The 15102-nt window shown below is 36.6% G+C and overlaps 1 protein-coding gene across 6 annotated transcripts in view; it reads left to right on the plus strand.

Moving 5' to 3' along the window:
- Rtn4 (reticulon 4) overlaps positions 1–15102 on the plus strand; it is a 69697-nt gene that overhangs the window by 48527 nt on the left and 6068 nt on the right. The window lies entirely within an intron of this gene.

Consider the following 15102-nt stretch of genomic DNA (forward strand, 5'->3'; position numbering starts at 1 on the left):
TGTAGCAATATAGTAGGAAGTACCCATCAGCTAAACAAAACTTAAGAATGCTTTTAAAGCAAATTGAACTAATTCTTTAAAAATATAGGGTTTAACCATTGCATTTAATATTTAATTTTCCTACTTGACCTTATCTCTTTTAGTATTATCTGTTTTTAGTGTGTTCAGTTCAGCAAGCATTTGCAAATGTGAAATTTCCTTCTGCTTCAAATAACTTCTTAGGTGGATATAAGTTTTTCTAATTTTACACATGGGAAAAGAGGTTAACTGATCTACTCAGGTTACACTCGTGGTAAATGAAATGAAGAAGTGTAGGACTCAGGCTCTTCTTAGTGTCTTCGCAGAAAAAACTAAGCACTCCCTTTCTGCAGATCCTTTTCCTGGACCTTCACCTATCATTTGTTTCCCAGATGAATATTTATTATGTATAGCTAAAAGTTTACTGTGTGCTAAATGATCAATTCTGAATTCTAGTCACTTTTTATGTCATTTGGCAAGAATTTGATTAACAGTTACAATTCCTAATAAACTCATATATCTATTAAGATTGTGGCTGTGAAAAATAATTGAATTTTAATTTCATTCTAATATTTATGTCTATATTAATTTCCTTGGTAACTGCCTTTCTCATTCTTCATTTGCCTTTATTGAAGAAAACTTTCTCTTAGGCTTCAGAAGTTTTTCTGCCAGCCATTCCTTGATCTCCTAGTATTTTTTTTTTTTTTTTTTTTTGGTACCAGGGATCAAACTTGGGTCCTTGGGCTTGCTGATCTCCTAGTAGTTTTAGGATTTTTCTCCCAGAATGACTTAAAATTGAAACTTGACTTAAACCAGGCTATTGAAGGAAGAGCTTCATTAAAAATATGATTTGAGGGAGAATGTAATAGGATGACTTCTGCATGTGAGGCATGTGGGCTGACACTATTTTTAGCTATGGCAGATGACAGTTTATGATTACCAGATATGTAGGGAACTGTTCTTTCCTTCCATTAGGCCAGAAATTTTTATTTTAAAGAAAAAATAAATGACAGCTTACTGAGTCATTTTAAGTTGAAATTTTAGTTTGACAAAGATGCTGCAACTTTATCCTATGCAAAACACAATGAAAATGTTTTTCAAAAATTTTATTTTGAAAACAAAAATCAGCAAGAATTATAGGGACTAGATCCTGTATTTCTTAATTTACTTTTTTATAAGCTAATTTATTAAAATTGACAGCATTACTTTAGTAATCCATAAGCATTCTCTATTGTTACATGAAGAAAGGCAGTTAATTAATCTCACTTTTAAAAGGGTGTTTTGTGAACATTTTATATGAGTAAAGTTCAGGCCTGAATCATGCCACAGTCCCTTACTTGATTAATATTTTATTATTCTGTTTTGAAGGAGATTTGAGTATCCACGATAAGTTGTGCTTTCCTTGTACATACTGTCTTAATTTTAGCTGATTAAAGAGCCCAGCTGATTAGAAAATTAAAGAACACACTAGACCTCTTCACTTAGTCACAAAAATCAAAGTGATTACAGAGAAATCCCAAATTAGCGTTTTAGTAACTCCATAGTTCTTAAAAATGTCTTTTATTTCTATTTTTTTATTCTTTTACAGTGCTGGGGTTTGAACCCAGGGTCTTGTGCATGCCAGTCAAATGCTCTACCACCTAGTCACATTCCCAGCCCCTAGGTAACCTTTATTTTAATTTGAAAACATTATAGTCTTTAGTTTAAAAATATTTCTATCCATAGAATAATCTGGCCATTATTCCAACAGTTTAGGAAACAAGCAAATAATAAGAATATAAAAACAGCATTATCCTTCAGTGTCTAGTAAGGGAAAACAAGCCTTCAGAGCATTGTTTGCTGTTTTATAATTTATCTGGAAGAATTCACGTTTGTTGTGGCGTAAATATAGCCATCAGAAAATAGGTTAAATGCCCAGAGTCTAGAAGTCTTTCTGTATAAGTTAATTAGAATTGAACTGGCATAAAGTATATATTCTAATCCATCAGACAGTATTTATTGAAAGTTTAGTTGTTCTGGGTTTTATGCTCAGCAGTGAGGATACAGTGGGTTATATGGAGTTTGAAAGTTAACAGAAAAACAGATGTTAGAATGAGTTTTTTGTTGTTTACTTTTTAATTTAATGGTACAATTCATTGATTTTTTTTTTAAGTATATTCACACAATTGTGCCAGTATTTTTAGAACGTTTTCATCATCCTCTGCAAAGAAAAAATGTCATGCCAGTAACAGTCATCCTTACTCTCTTTCTTTCTCCACCTACTGACAACTGTTAATCTTTTTGTCCTATACAATTGCGTATTCTAGACAGGTCATATAAATGGAATCAAACAATCTATTGATTGCCTTTGTGACTTGTTTCACTTAGCATAATGTTTTCCAGGTTCATCCATGTTATATCATTTCTTCTTATGGCCCACTAATACTGTATTCCATAGCTGTACCATATTTTGTTTATTAGTACATCAATTGAGTTGTCTCCTTTTTTTGACTATTGTGAATAATGCTACTGTGACATTTATGTACAAGTTCTTATGTGGACATAGGTTTTCGGGTCTCTTGGGTAGAAATTCTTAGAAATGAAATAGTCTCCTGAGATGGAATCCTGGTGTATGCCACTGTACATGGTTTGTTTTACTTCTTTCCCAGAATCCAGAACCTTGGCACTGAACTAGGTCCCTAGTCCTTTTTTGAAACAGTGTCTCACTAAGTTGCCTAGGCCACACTTGAAGTCTTGAGCCTCCTGCCTCAGCCTCCCAAAGTACTGGGATTACAGGTGTGCACCACCACACTCTGCTTCTTTTTGCTTTCTTGACGGTGTCCTTTGAAGCACAAAAGTGTTTAATATCAAGAGGTCATTTTTTTGTATCATCTAAAAAATACTGCCTAACTAAAATCTTGAAGATTTGCCCGTTTTTTCTTATAGAAATTTTATAGTTCTTAACTTTAGATCTTTGATCTATTTTCAGTTAATTTTTACATATAAAATAGAGAAGTGCAGCATCTTTTGCAGTTGGATAATCCAGTTGTCCTAGCACCATGTGATGATGAGATTGTTACTTTGCCATTGAATTGTCATGGCAACCTTGTGGAAATCTGTTGATCATAAATACGACCAGTTTATTTCTGGACTCTTAAATTTGTTTTATCCTGCCTGTCCTTTTGTAACTATATTACCTTTTTTTTTTTTTTTTTTTGGCACCAGGGAACAAACTCAGGGCCAAATCCCTGGCCCCTCTAATATCTTGATTGTTATAGCATTATAGGAAGTTTTGAAATAGAAGTAGGAGTCCTCAAACTGTTCTTTTTCAAGATGGTATAGATTTTTCTGGATTCTTTTCATTTCCATATGAATTTGACTGTTGGCTTGTCAATATCTGCTAAAAGATAGCCAGGACTTTAATAAGGCTTGTACTGTAGATCATTGTGAGGAATTATTTTCATCCTAACAAGTCTTCCAATCCATAAATATGGGATATCTTTCCATTCATTTGACATCTTTAATTTTATTCAACAATGAGTATAGTCAGTTTATAAGTCCTGTGTATCTTAACTATTCATTGTTCTGGGGATTGAATCAGGGCCTTGTACATGCTAGACAAGCCATCTACTACTGATCTACACCTGCAGCTCCAATACTTTGTTTTTTTATGCACATGTAAATGACATTACTTATTAAATTTATTTTCATGCTCATTGCTGGTGTATAGAAATACAGTTGATTTTTGTGTGTGTTGATCTTGTATCCTGCAACCTTACTAGACTAGTAGCTTTTTTGTGGATTCCTTAGGGATTTCTCTAGGTAAGATCAGACTGTCTGCAAATAGAGATAGTTGAATTTCTTCCTTTCCAATCTGGATACCTTTTATATATTTTTCTTGCCTAACCGTCCAGACTAGTACCTCCAGGGCAGTACTGGAGTAAACATGGCAGGAAGGAGTATACTATACTTGTCTGATTCCTTTTAGTAGGGTGATAGATTTCAGTCTTCCATCATTAAGTATGGTATTGGCTTTGAGCTTTTGTTAGATGTTATTTATTAGGTTGAGAATGTCCTCACCTATTCCTCATTTGTTAAGATATTGGATAAATTTAATCTTTAAAAAGCTTTTTACTAAAACAATTTAAGGAATCTGTGAGATCAGACATACTATCAGGAAGTAACAACTAACACAACAACACTGTTTATTAGAAACTCAATTTTTTAATCTTTGTAGCTTCATTCACAATTTTTAAACCCCTTTACAAAATAAAAAGATTGAAATCCTATTCTTTTCACAATGCCTTTGCTAGTAGTAGATTGCTTCTCAGACCTTCCTTTTGTAGAATATATTAATTTTGTCTTAATGTGACTATCAGTGCTCAGTTATTTAATCTCTTTTCACTGTCTTGCCTGTTTGTTTTGTTTGATTTGCTTGTTTTTTGTCCTTTAGAGCTTGATTCTACCACATTCCGAGGGGTGTTTCAACATGTCTGTATTGATGTCTGTTTTGAGCTGGGCTGTCAGTATTTTCATGCAGTGTGTGTGGGCTTGCATGTATGACTTCTAGAGTCTGTCCATTTATTGAGAAGACCTTATTCCTAGGAACCTGTGACAAAGGAAGTGAAGTGTGTGGTACGTTAGGGTTTATTGTTCTTTCAAGTAGTTAAATTTACTTTAGATTGTGATCACTGAGAACTGCTGGGCCTTATATATGACTGTTCCATTATCATTAGCTTTAGGGAGATGGACTTAATTCAACTCAAAACACAAGAATTTTCAACTTAGTACTAAAATTTTAACTGTGAGCTGGATCCAAGTATTAAGCTAGCACACAGTGAATTCTTTTCCAATAGGAAAGCCTCCTGGGACAATTACACTCATAAGATTTTTTTTGCAATATTGACTAGAACAGAAAGGAGTGAATTCTTTCCAGTTATAATTGTAATTTGTGCTTGTCATTGGAGAGGGATAATTTCAGACAGCACAGAATAAAGAAGCAAGCAAAACTCACATAAAACCTACTATACCCAGAGGTTAGAAACACTGCTTAATAAATATACTTTCAGACTTGAGTTAGACATTTTTTTAAAGTGGAATTGTACTGAGTCATTTTGTAATACTCTGTATCATTATAGATATCTTTCTATAGTAGTGTAGATGTCTCTCACTTTCTTTAATGGCTACTTAGTGTTTTACATAGATGCACCCTGATTTTATTTAATCAAATTCCCATAGCTTTTAAAAGTCATGTTTTTATTTTTTGTATTAAATTCTTCTATAGGTACATTGTAGGTATACAACACAATTACATTTCTCATTGGGAATTGTACCTTTACATAATGCATCTTGGTTCTTATTTTATCCCCATTCCTAGCCCTCCCTTCACGCCCTCCACCCTTCCCTATTTACAAAGACTTTATTTCCATTTTTTCCATTTCTCATCATTTTTCCTTTCCCTTCTTTCCTTTCCCCTGCCCCTCCCACTATCCCCACCCCTTTGGACCTTTTCTTCCTATTTTACATTATCGATTATTCATTCTAATCATTGGTACATTTTAGGTATACAATATAATGACATTCATCATTGGAAGTTTGCACCTTTACATAGTCTCTCTTGGTTCTTATTTTTCACCCTTGCCCAGCCCTCCCTTCAACCCCTCCATTCCTATTTACAAAGATTTTGTTCCTATATTTCCATTTTCTCATATTAATCCCATTCCCTTCTGTCCTTTCCCCTAGCCCTCCCACTTCCTTCCCCTTTGCCCCTTTTCTTCCTGTTTCACATTATCTATTATACATTTAGTCCTTATTTACACTTTCAGTTTCTCACACCAGAGAAACTATTTGGTATTTACATATGTGTGTCCTATTTATTTCACTTAAGAGTATTGCCTCAATGTGCATCCACTTAGCTATAAATGTCTCTACTTTCTCATTTTTTATGGCTGAGTAGTACTCCATTTTATAAAAAAACCAAATTTTCTTGATCCAGTCTCCAGTTGATGGGCATTTGGGCTGTTTCCAAGTTTTAGCTATTACAAACTATGCTGCTATGAACATGGGTGCACATATATCACTGTGGTATGATTCTTTTAATTCTTTGGGGAAGATCCCCAGCAGTGGAATAGCGGGATCAAATGGGACTTCCAGTCCTAGTTCTTTGAGGTATCTCCATACTGATTTCCACAGTGGTTGCACCAGTCTACACTCCCACCAGCAGTGGAGCAGGGTTCCTCTTTCCCTACAGCCCTGCCAGCATTTGTTATTGGTTGATTTCATGATAGCAGCCATTCTTTCTGGAGTGAAGTGGAATCTCAGCATTGTTTTCATTTGCATCTCTCAAATGACCAGTGATGTTGAACATTTTTTCATGTATTTATTTGCTATTTCTACTTCTTTCTCTGAGGAATGTCTGTTCATTTCAGCTTCCCATTTTTCGATTGGGTCTTTAAATTTGGGAGGTCTGATCTTTTTAAGTTCTTTATAGATTCGAGATAGTAGACCTTTGTCTGAGGAAGAGCAGGTGAAGATTTTTCCCCACATTGTGGGTTGTCTCTTCACACTGCTGGTGGTTTCTCTTGCTGTGCAGAAGCCTTTTAATAAGAAGAGATCCCATTTGTTGGTTGTTTGTGCTAGTTCACAGGCAACTGAGTTTTGTTCATAAAATCTTTTCCTACACTGATGTCTTCAAGGGTTCTACCTAACCTCTGTTCCAACTGGTTCAGAGTTTCTATTTTAATATTTAGATCTTTAATCCATTTTGATTTTAGTTTAGTGCACGGTGAGAGATGCAGGTCTAGTTTTAATCTTTGGCAAGTTGAAGCCCAATTATTCCAGCACCATTTATTGAAGAGGCTATCTTTCCTCCAGTGAGGGTGTTTGGCTCCTTTGTCAAAGATGAGATGGCTGAGTGTGTCTGGCGTTGTTTCTGCATCTTCTAATCTGTTCCACTGGTCCTCAAGTCTGTTTCTTTGCCAGTACCATGCTGCTTTTATCACAGTAGCTTTGTAGTAGAGTTGCAGGTTGGGGATTGTGATACCCCCTGCCATGTCTCTGTTACCTAGAATTGCTTTTGCTATTCTGGGTCTCTTCTTGTTCCAAATGAATTTTTGGATTGTTTTCTCGAGGTCTATGAAGTATGCTGCTGGGATCTCAATTGGAATTGCATTAAATCTATATAGCAGTTTTGGAAGTATGGCCATTTTCACTATATTAATCCTTCCTACCCAGGAGCAGGGGATGTCTGTCCATTTTCTGATATCATCTTCAATCTCTCTTTTCAGAGTGCCATAGTTTTCAGAGAAGAGGTCTTTGATTTCTTTTGTTAGGTTGATTCCTAGGTATTTCAGTTTTTTGGATGCTATTGTGAAAGGAATTATTTGCCCTATTTCTCTCTCAGTGAGTCTGTCATTGGTGTAGAGGAAAGCTATTGATTTTTGTGTGTTGACCTTGTAACCAGCTACTTGACTGAATTTGGTTATTAAGTCTAGAAGACTTTTGGTGGAGTTCTTGGGGTCTTCTATATAGAGTATCATGTCATCTGCAAATAATGACAATTTGACTTCTTCATTAACTATCTTTATTCCTTTTATTTCTTTCTCTTGTCTAATTGCCGTGGCTAATGTTTCCAGAGCTATATTGAACAAGAGTGGTGATAGTGGACATTCTTGTCTTGTTCCTGATTTGAGTGTGAAGGATTTCAGTTTTGGACCATTTAGTATGATATTGGCTGTTGGTTTTTCATAGATGGCTTCTATCAGTTTGAGGTAGAGACCATCTATTCCAATTTTTTGTAGGGTTTTTATCATAAATGCGTGTTGGATTTTGTCAAATGCTTTTTCTGCATCTATGGAGATAATCATATGGTTTTTGTCCTTGGCTCTATTAATATAGTGTATTACATTGATTGATTTGCATATATTGAACCATCCCTGCATCCCTGGGATGAATCCCACTTGATCAGGGTGTATGATCTTCTTGATGATCTTCTGCATTCTGTTTGCCAGTATCTTATTAAGGATTTTTGCATCTATGTTCATTAGTGAGATTGGCCTATAGTTCTCTTTTTCAGTTGGGTCTTTCTCTGCTTTGGGGATCAAGGTGATGCCTGCTTCCAGGAATGAATTTGGGAGTATTGCTTCCCTTTCCATTTCATTGAAGAGTTTAAACAGTAGTGGCAGCAGTTCCTCTCTAAATGTCTTGTAGAATTCAGCAGTGAAGCCATCAGGGCCCGAGCTTTTCTTAGTTGATAAGTTTTTAATTACATTTTCAATTTCATTGGTTGATATTGGGTTGGTCAGAATTTTTAGGTCTTCTTCGTTCAACTTTGGTAATTCATATGTAGCTAGGAATCTGTCCAGGGCCCGGGCTTTTCTTAGTTGATAAGTTTTTAATTACATTTTCAATTTCATTGGTTGATATTGGGTTGGTCAGAATTTTTAGGTCTTCTTCGTTCAACTTTGGTAATTCATATGTAGCTAGGAATCTGTCCATTTCTTCTGTGTTGCCCATCTTATTGGCGTATAGGTTCTGGAAGTAGGTATTGATGATCCTCTGGATTTCTGCTCAGTGTATTGTAATTTCACCCTTTTCATTCCTAATTGCATGGATTTGGGCCTTTCCTTTTTCTGACAAGGTTGGCTAAAGGTTTGTCAATTTTGTTGATTCTTTCAAAGAACCAACTCTTGGCTTCATTCATTTTTTTGTATTGTTCTCTTAGTCTCCATTGCATTGATTTCTCCTCTGATCTTTATAATTTCCTCCCTTGTATGAGCTTTGGGGTTGTCTTGCTCTTCTTTTTCTAGAAGCTTGAGGTTCAGCATCAGGCTGTTTAATTGGGCTCGTTCTGTTTTCCTAATATGCATATTCACTGCTATGAATTTCCCTCATAAGACTGCTTTCATTGTGTCCCATAGATTCCGATATGTTGTATTGTCATTGTCATTTAATTGAAGGAACTGTCTGATTTCTTCTTTAATTTCCTCTGTGACCCATTGGTTATTCAGAAGTGTGGTGTTCAATTTCCACGTGTTTATGAAATTTTTTGAGTTTCTTTTGCTATGGATCTCCAATTTCATTGCACTATGGTCTGATAATATATAGGGGATAACTTCAATTCCTTTGCACTTACTTAAACATGTTCTATGAGCGAGTATGTGGTCTATTTTGGAGAATGACCCATGTGCAGCTGAGAAGAATGTATTCTGATTTTGAGGGGTGGAAGACTCTGTAAACATCTGTTAAGTTCATTTGTTCAGGAGTTCGATTGAGTTCTAGTATTTCATTACTTATTTTTAGTCTAGTTGATCTATCTATTTGTGACAGTGGGGTGTTGGGGTCCCCCACTACAATTGTATTAGTGCATATATGACTTTTTATGTCCGTTAGTATTTGTTTTATATAGTTGGGTGCATTAGTGTTTGGTGCATAGGTATTTATGATTGTCGTCTCTTTCTCTTGGATTCTTCCCTTTACAAGGATGTAGTGTCCTTCTTCATCTCTCTTAAACAGTGTTGGTTTGAAATCTACTTGATCTGCCAAGAGGATAGCTACTCCTGCTTTTTTTTGGGTTCCTGTTGCATGGAGTATTGTTTTCCACCCTTTAACTTTCAGTCTATGAGTTTCCTTTTGAATGAAGTGTGTTTCTTGTATGCTGCATATTGTTGGATTTTGCTTCTTGACCCATTGTACCAGTCTATTTCTTTTGATTGGTGAATTGAGACCATTAACATTGATGGTTATAACTGAAACATATTGATTTGTCATTGCCATGACTTTTTCTTTTTGTTGGGTTCTCCCCCTTTACATTTAATTTCTTGTCATGCCAGATGGGTTCATTCTGCTTTGCTTCCTGGGGTTGTGATCCTCAATGTCTATTCCTAGGATATTGTGTAAAATTCTTTGGAGTGCTGGTTTGGTATTCATGAAGTTCCTAAGGTGCTCTTTGTCATGAAAGTATCTTATTTCTCCATCCATTTTGAAAGGTAGTTTTTCAGGGTACGTCAATCTGGGTTGGAGGCTGTTTTCTTTTAGGGCTTGGAATATGTCACTCCAAGCTCTTCTTGCCTTGATGGTTTGTGTTGAGAAGTCTGCTGTGATTCTGATGGGCTTTCCTTTGTATTTGATTTGTTTTTTTTCTCTGACTGCTTGGAGAACTTTGTTCTTCTGTTGTGTTTCTGGAATCTTAATAATTATATGCCTATGTGTAGATTTTTTTTGATCAAGGCCATTTGGAGTCCTATATGCCACACTTATCTTTATGTCAAGCTCTTTTCCCCTGCTTGGGAAGTTTTCTGCCATTATTTCTGTGAAGAGATTTTTTTATGTCATCTGCACTCTCTCTTGTTTCTTCATTGAGCCCAATCAGTCTTATGTTATTCTTCTTTGCATCATCTAGCAGCTGCTGGATTGATTTCTCATGTTCCCTTATAATTTTGAAGCAGTTTTTCTTTTCCTGGTCACTAATTGCAATCTTATCTTCTATATCTGAAATTCTGTCCTCACATTGGCTCATTCTGCTGTGTAGACTTTCAATGGAGATTTTCATGTCCTGGAAATCTATTTGCATCTGTTTTAGGGATTCCATTTGTTTCTTATGTTGGGATTCCATCATGTTCCTGAGCTCCTCTCTAGATTTATTAATCATGTCTTGCACTAGGGGCACAATTTCTCCTGTTATCTGAGAAATTATTTCTGATTTCATTTTTTCCAGATCCCCTTTTGTTGCCAGTTGAGTGGGTCCAGGTGGTTGAGTATCAGAGTGTTCCATCTCATTTCCCTTTGTGGTTGCTGTAGGTGATCTGGAAGTCTGGTTTTGAGACTTATTTACATGTTTTCTCATTTCGACTGGGGCGCGGGGGCCTGTTAGCACCTGCCCGGATTTCCTCCTCTGAGCTGGGAGAGGTGGGACAGGGGCGGGGAGCAGCGGGTAGGGATCGTGACCCAAAAGCCCTTTCCTGTGGGCTGGGAGCAGCGGGAGGGATGGTGGCCAGGAAGCCCCTTCCTCTGGACCAGGAACAGTGAGATGGTGGCTCAGAAGCCCCTCCCTCTGTGCCGGGAGCGGTGGGAGGGATGGTGGCCTGGAAGCCCCTTCCTCTGGGCCAGGAGCAGGGGGACAGAAGGTGGCCCGAAAGCCCTTTCCTCTGGGCTGGGAGCAGCGGAAGCGATGGTGACTGGGAAGTCCCTTCCTCTGGACCAGGAGCAGTGGGACGTTGGCTCAGAAGCCCCTACCTCTGGGCCGGGAACAGTGGGACTCAGTACCTTGTTCTGGTGGTCTGGTGTCCTCTGCATGTGGCTGCCTGACTGCAGCGGGGTGATTCGGTGTTTTCCGCGTGACTCAGGACCTCGGTAGGGCGCGCACATGACTTCCTGTGTGCAGGGGCCTGATTCGGCGAATTCCACGCGACTCTGCTCTCCTTTCGACCATGGAGTCCTTTGCTGAGTGCGTAGGTCAATAATTAGGCACTAAACTCACAGGTCACGGCCCAGGAAATAGGTCAGCCCTTAGTTAATAACTCACTCTGCACCTGATTTTCCAGGGCCCCCTGCCCCAGGTCACCAGGAGAACAGGAGGGCCCAAACCTTTGATGGCAGAAAAAGCAATATGAACCTTAAAAGTCATTTTAAACAGCTGGATTAATTGTAATTTTCTACTCTGGAAAGTACCCGTTATATATTGCAGTAGAGCTCTTTCTAACCATCTTACCAATTTTTCTGAAATTTTATTCTTGGCCTTTGTTATTTACCTCACATGTAATAATTATCTGCCTACACTATTTTTATACATACAGGTGTGTATTATTTTGAAGAACTTTAATGTGCTAAGTCTTCAATTTGATATTATGTATGGAGAATATGAGTTTTATTAATAGAAAGCCTGGATTCGTATCTATGTTCTGCCACTTATTATACAGTTGGGTCCAGACCTAAAAGAACTGGGCTTCACTTGTCAGAAAGCCTGCCTCTCATTGAGCTTTAATAATGTAAACAAACAGGCTATAAACGGTGTTTGGTCCAGTGTAAGTTCCCAGTGAATCAGGTTGACTCAGAAAAGAAAACGAAGGTGTGGAGGAGGTTGGAGAATGTAGATCAGTGACGTGGAAAAAATTTCAAAAGCATCCATCAGGCTAGAAAGCTTTTCAGACTTTTTAGCCCTCCCTCTTACCCCAAAATCTAGATCTAAAAAGGAAAGGGGATATTTTAAAGTTATACTTGGCACAGATTAAGGCCTCACAGATTCAGATCTGCTGATGAGAATTTGAATGTAGGACTTGTGTATGTCATTGTAGTATGAGTCATATTAGTTTTTGAAAAGTAAAGAGAAATTAGGTGACTAGTACAGAGGTTGGAGTCTGATCTATAATTACACAGTTGCAAGCCAATACCAGCAGGTGGGTCACTTGAACTCCAGTCCAAATTTTTTTCCTACCATATTTATATAGAACACATAGATTAATTGTAAATAATTATCATTAAGCCTCTTTGAATACCTTTGGGTAGCAACCTCTTTGGATAACATTAACCGTATGCAGTATATACCTCTACTTTGATAGCCAATGGTTTTTAGTAATGGTAGGAAATGATGAATATTCTTCCATTTACTTTAGTTTCTCACCAATGGTGATTTGAAGATTAACAATTTTTAAACACATTTTATAGGTAAAGAAGCTCAAGTGTAGATGAGATGGGTTTAATGGTTTGCCTAAGGTGACAAAGGAAAAAAATGACAATTATTAGAGCTGTTGCTAGCATCAAAAAAATATAATAAGGTCTATACCTTCAGGTTTCCTAGCTCTGAGTCATTAAAGACCCAGCTCAGTTTTTTAAGAAATTTGATTTTATTGGTACATTTTAGGTATACAATATAATGACATTTATCATTGGAAATTTGCACCTTTACATCCAGCTCAGTTTTTATTTCAGTCTTTTAAAAGTTCCAGTTTTTTTCTTTACTTCTGAGTTCTCATCACAATGAACTTTACTGCCGTATTTATTTTTTCTGGGATTGTAGTGTTTTTCATTTGGGTTGGGCCTTAAAAGTCTACCTCTTCATTTTCATGTTTTCTAACTCATTCTACTGAGTTCTCTTTCTTCTAAATTCTTTTATTGGTACATGTGTGTCCTATTTATTTCATTTAAGAGTATCTCCTCAATTTGCATCCATTTAGCTATAAAGTCTCTAATTTCTCATTCTTTATGGCTAAATAGTACTCCATTTTATATAAAAAAACACATTTTCTTTATCCAGTCTCTAGTTGATGGGCACTTGGGCTGTTTCCAAGTTTTAGCTATTGCAAACTGTGCCTCTGTAAACGTGTGTGCACATATCGCTGTGGTAAGATTCTTTTAGTTCTTTTGGGAAGATCCCCAGCAGGGGAATAGCTGGGTCAAATGGGACCTCTAATCCTAGTTTTTTGAGGTATCGCCATACTGATTTCTACAGTGGTTGCAGCAGTCTGCACTCCCACCAACAATGGAGAAGGGTTCCTTTCTCCCCACAACCCCGCCAACATTTGTTATTGGTTGATTTCTTGATAGCAGCCATTCTTTCTGAGGTGAGGTGGAATCTCTCTACTGAGTTTCTTGAATAGTATCACTTCAGTGTTTGCTCAATGTCAGGACACTATTGACATTGCTATTATATTTATTGGTCGCACACAAACTATTGCATAAATCCAAACTGATTTAGATGTTTTAGGCAGGGTTATGACAAGTTGGAGAAGACTTGAAATCAGAATCTGAAAATTACTCTTTAGAAAGCTGTAAAATATATGGAGAATGTTAAATTATTGAACCAAATAAATTTTGGAGAATGTTGAGTTCTGTTGTGTTCTAGATATAGTGATGGGTCCTTAAAATATCTTTTTTTTCTTTCTCTTTTTAAAGGTAGAGATGAGACCTAGGGCCTTGCACACAATGGTTATACATGGTGGTCACACGCATTGGTCATGCGCATTACCACTGAGCTTCACCTACAATATTTTAATCAGTACTTATATATATTGACAAAATAATGGCTTTGTAATAATATCTGACACTTTTCAGTTCACATGTATAGTTTTCCCTATAGAAGTACCCCTGGCAGTAAAGAAAGGTAATATATATCTGAGACCTTGGGCCCCAAACCAAAATGTTAACCTCCTTTATCTTAAAACTAATAAGTATTTAAATTTTTATTTGAATATACCTTTTTTTTTTTTTACTATAAAAAATTTTCCTTCCAATTATTCACAATCCAAGGAGAGATGAATTTTGTCTAGCCCGTGAATTCAAGATCCCTTTGGCACACTGCAGAGTTCTCCTTGGGTTGAGCATAACCTGATCTAGAGAACACAGGGCTGTGGGTTATTTGATTCTCAGAGTGGTCCTGTGTCTGAGCCAAGAGCTGACTTGCAAAGTTACGCTTTGTCTGACTCCTTACTATTAATAAATGTTACATAATAGGGTAGCACATTTAGTTTTCCTTTTTCCTTTGACCTCTAAATTTTATATTTTTGTACTCTTGGAGGAAGAAAGCATTTCAAATATCTGAAAGCTGCTTCTCTTTTTTTCTGTAGGGAACTTTTCTGTTAATGATAGTCAAGCTAAGTTATAATTTTAAGGCTCTCAGATCTTAAAAGCAGAACTATAAATCTCATGTATAATTTTTAAAAATAAAGTTTCAAGCTCTTAATGTGTTTTGAATTGATTTTCTGTATTTGTTGTGGTACTGAAGTATCTTAGTGATTATTTGTTACCATTTTCTATTATTTGAATGTATGTCATGTATTATACGAATAAGAAAATGCTTGATGATTTTGAGTAATCTGTTAGGTTAGCAGTCTGCTGAGTTTGAGACATCATAATCTTATGTAGCCAGAATGATGGGGTTGTACAGGAAGTAAGAGTTCAATGAAAAACATTTTATAGTAAAAAGACAAGACAGATGTAGGTATTGTACTAATGTACAACTTAGGGTGGGTTTAAAATATAGTTTATAAAATGAGTTGTCAACATTTTAGGTTGGGTTTTACTTTACCTTAATAGACTTTTTTTTTTTTTTTTTGGTACCGGGGATTGAACTCAGGACCTTGTGCTTGCGAGGCGGGCACCAGAACCACTGAG

The sequence above is a fragment of the Heterocephalus glaber genome, unplaced genomic scaffold, assembly GCF_053883595.1.
Source record: "Heterocephalus glaber isolate CG9 unplaced genomic scaffold, H.glaber_assembly_v1.0 deba00001457, whole genome shotgun sequence".
Classification (NCBI taxonomy): Eukaryota; Metazoa; Chordata; class Mammalia; order Rodentia; family Bathyergidae; genus Heterocephalus; species Heterocephalus glaber.